The following is a 4,536-nucleotide window of genomic DNA, read 5'->3' on the forward strand; positions in this document are numbered from 1 at the left end:
AGTTACAATTCTAGTTACAGTACTGTTGATGATTTAGTCGGCATTCGGAATTTCATATCTGATGACACTTTTTTAGTTAGGGATAGTAATAGCTGCAGTTATTCCATCTATTTGGATATTGAAAATCAAATTTTTGAGATTGACAATGATCCTTCTTTTGTAAGTGAACTAGAAAGTTCTTTTTATAGTTTTCGGAACTCTACTTATCAAAATAATGTATCTAAGAGTGATGATTCCCACTATGATCAGTACATGTATGATACTAAATATAGTTGGAATAATCACATTAATAGTTGCATTGACAGTTATCTTTGGACTCAAATCTGTATTGATAGTTACATTTTAAGTGGTAGTCACAATTACAGTGACAGTTACATTTATAGTTCTATTTGTGCTGAAGGTGGAAATAGTAGTCAAAGTGAGAGTTTCAGTATAAGAACTAGCACGCATAGAAAAAATTTAACTACAACAGAACGTTCTAATGATCTAGATCTAACTAAAAAATACAGGCATTTGTGGGTTCAATGCGAAAATTGTTATGGATTAAATTATAAGAAAATTTTTAAATCAAAAATGAATATTTGTCAACAATGTGGATACCATTTGAAAATGAGTAGTTCAGATAGAATCGAACTTTTGATTGATCCAGGTACTTGGGACCCTATGGATGAAGACATGGTCTCTTTGGATCCCATTCAATTTGATTCGGAGAATCAACTTTATACTTATAAAGATCGTCTTTCTTCTTATCAAAGAAAGACAGGATTAACTGAGGCTATTCAAACAGGCACAGGTAAATTAAATGATATTCCAGTAGCAATTGGGGTTATGGATTTTCAGTTTATAGGGGGTAGTATGGGATCCGTAGTAGGAGAGAAAATCACCCGTTTGATCGAGTATGCTACCAATCAATTTTTACCTCTTATTTTAGTGTGTGCTTCGGGAGGAGCACGCATGCAAGAAGGAAGTTTGAGCTTGATGCAAATGGCAAAAATATCTTCCGCTTTATATGATTATCAATCAAATAAAAAATTATTCTATGTAGCAATCCTTACATCTCCTACTACTGGTGGGGTGACAGCTAGTTTTGGTATGTTGGGGGATATCATTATTGCCGAACCGAATGCCTACATCGCATTTGCGGGTAAAAGAGTAATTGAACAAACATTGAATAAGGCAGTCCCTGAGGGTTCACAGGAGGCTGAATCTTTATTCGATAAGGGCTTATTCGATCTAATCGTACCACGTAATCCTTTAAAAGGTGTTGTGAGTGAGTTATTTCAGCTCCACGCTTTCGTTCCCTCGAATCAAAATTCAATCAAGTAAAGCCTTACTTAACTTAAAAAATGAATTCTTTTTTTTTTTATTTCTTCCGCAAAATTTGGCACGGGGAAGAAAATGAATTTCATGCTCCCTTCTTAACATTACATGTGTATATATACTTCAACTATAGCAAATAGCGGCATAGAGTCTTGCATCTTTCTACATCTCTAGCGGATCTCTAGTTTTACTAAGAATCCTTGTTGTTGGATCGGATTATAACTACCTTTTTGGGAATTTGTACGAAAATCTTTATGAAATTTTATTAAAAAAAAATGCTAAGACAAGATAATAACTAAAATAATGCAAACGTCTATTATGATACATATATCTCATGTCGAAAGATGAGTAAGTCCATTTATTTAATTCGACATTCCTCATTCCTTTTCTATATATACTCACGTAGATATTACTTAGTATAATTATATATTGAATTAGTATAATTATAAGATACCTTTTATAACAATCAATAAATAACAGGTAAAACTATTAATATAACAATGAAAATATTAAGTCGAGGTATCCATTCTATGACAACTCTCACCACCTTACCCTCTATTTTTGTGCCTTTAGTGGGCCTAGTATTTCCGGCAATTGCAATGGCTTCTTTATTTCTTCATGTTCAAAAAAACAAGATTTTTTAAATATGCTGTCTATTTTTTTTTTTCAAAACTTAGACTTTGACGATAACACAGCTATCTATTTAGTAGACTAGAATCTAACATGTGGCTTACTCCAAACATAAGCGATTATACATACGTAAACATGATATCTGAGGAAATCAATTAGAAGTATTTCAAAATAGAAAATAGATAAGTTTCAAAATAGAAAATAGATAAGAGATCGGGCGACAAATGTTTGAGATATAAAATCAATATACCTATATGGATGTAGGTATCTATAGGGAATCATATAAAGGTGATGTTATTATTTTAGATCTAAGTAATTCGATGAATTACTTAGATCTAAAGTAAAGGTTCACATCAAAATAGTGCTAGTTGATTAGAGTTACTTCGGAAACAAAAAAAGTAAAATAGATTTTTTTTGATTCTCTTAATTCCAATAAAATGCAACGAGATCTAGTATGAATTGGCGATCAGAACGTATATGGATAGAATTTATAAGAGGATCTCGAAAAATCAGCAATTTCTGCTGGGCCTTTATCCTTTTTTTAGGTTCATTAGGGTTTTTATTGGTTGGAACTTCCAGTTATCTTGGTAGGGATTTGATAGCTTTATTTCCGTCTCAGCAAATAATTTTTTTTCCACAGGGGATCGTAATGTCTTTCTATGGGATTGCCGGTCTCTTTATTAGCTCCTATTTGTGGTGCACAATTTTGTGGAATGTAGGTAGCGGTTATGATCGATTCGATAGAAAAGAAGAAATAGTGTCTATTTTTCGTTGGGGGTTTCCTGGAAAAAATCGTCGAATCTTCCTACGATTCCTTATGAAAGACATTCAGTCCATCAGAATAGAAGTTAAAGAGGGTATTTATGCACGTCGTGTCCTTTATATGGAAATAAGAGGCCAAGGGGCCATTCCCTTGACGCGTACCGATCAGAATCTGACCCCACGAGAAATTGAGCAAAAGGCTGCCGAATTGGCCTATTTCTTGCGTGTACCAATTGAAGTTTTTTGAAAAATGAAGTTCAGAATGAATTTTGTTCGTAGCAAGAGGGATAAAACTGAAATGAAAGAATAGTCTTTTTTATAGACCATAGTAATAGTATAATAACTTAACTGGAATTTCTTCAGAATGCTCATTTGACCCAAAGCAGACGTATACGGAACAGCCAGAAAACTTTCTTTGTCCGAAATTTTGATCCGTATGTAAATCAACTGCACAGTAACAAAAAAAAAGTGGATTCTTTGTTATTTTCTTTCTGTATTATTTCGAAATTCAAGGATTAACTAATAAATCACAAATCAAAAACTAAAAAACAGGGAATGGATTCATAATAGTATGCATATGACTTGTAATAGAACTTATGTTTGATATAAATATTAGTAGTGTAGAGAGTTAACGAATGAAGTGAGTTCATTAAAAAATAAAAGACGAAAAAATGGAAAAAAAGAAAGCATTCATTCCCCTTCTATATCTTGCATCTATAGTATTTTTGCCCTGGTGGATCTCTCTTTCATTTAATAAAAGCCTAGAATCTTGGGTTACTAATTGGTGGAATACTGGTCAATCCGAAATTTTTTTGAATGATATTCAAGAAAAGAGTATTATAAAAAAAGTTCTAGAATTAGAGGAACTCTTTCTCTTGGACGAAATGCTAAAGGAATACCCAGAAACACATCTACAAAAGCTTCGTATCGGAATCTACAAAGAAACGATCCAATTGATCAAGATGCACAATGAGGATCGTATCCATATGATTTTGCACTTCTCGACAAATATAATCTGTTTCGTTATTCTAAGTGGTTATTCTATTCTTGGTAATGAAGAACTTGTTATTCTTAACTCTTGGGTTCAAGAGTTCCTATATAACTTAAGCGACACAATAAAAGCTTTTTTCTATTCTTTTATTAACTGATTTATGTATAGGATTTCATTCACCCCATGGTTGGGAACTAATGATTGGTTCTGTCTACAAAGATTTTGGATTTTCTCATAACGATCAAATTATATCCGGTCTTGTTTCCACTTTTCCAGTCATTCTTGACACAATTTTAAAATATTGGATCTTCCGTTATTTAAATCGTGTATCTCCCTCACTTGTAGTGATTTATCATTCAATGAATGACTGAAAAATATAATGTTTGTTACTTTGTACATAAGTAAAACATTCAAAATTGTACTTATTCCTTCTACCCATCGCGAAGGATGCCTCCTATATTCGAGTAACTTTATTTCAGTAAATAGCAGAATCATGGATAGGGAACTATACTAGGGACCTACCTAATTTTATTGTAGAAATTTTTGGGCTCAATGATTGGACCATGCAAACTAGAAATACCTTTTCTTCGATAAAGGAAGAGATTACTCGATCTATTTCCGTATCACTCATGATATATATAATAACTTGGGCACCCGTTTCAAATGCATATCCCATTTTTGCACAACAGGGTTATGAAAATCCACGAGAAGCAACCGGCCGTATTGTCTGCGCCAACTGCCATTTAGCTAATAAGCCCGTGGATATCGAGGTTCCACAAGCGGTACTTCCTGATACTGTATTTGAAGCAGTTGTTCGAATTCCTTATGATATG

The sequence above is a fragment of the Cucumis melo genome, unplaced genomic scaffold, assembly GCF_025177605.1.
Source record: "Cucumis melo cultivar AY unplaced genomic scaffold, USDA_Cmelo_AY_1.0 utg000334l, whole genome shotgun sequence".
Lineage (NCBI taxonomy): Eukaryota > Viridiplantae > Streptophyta > Magnoliopsida > Cucurbitales > Cucurbitaceae > Cucumis > Cucumis melo.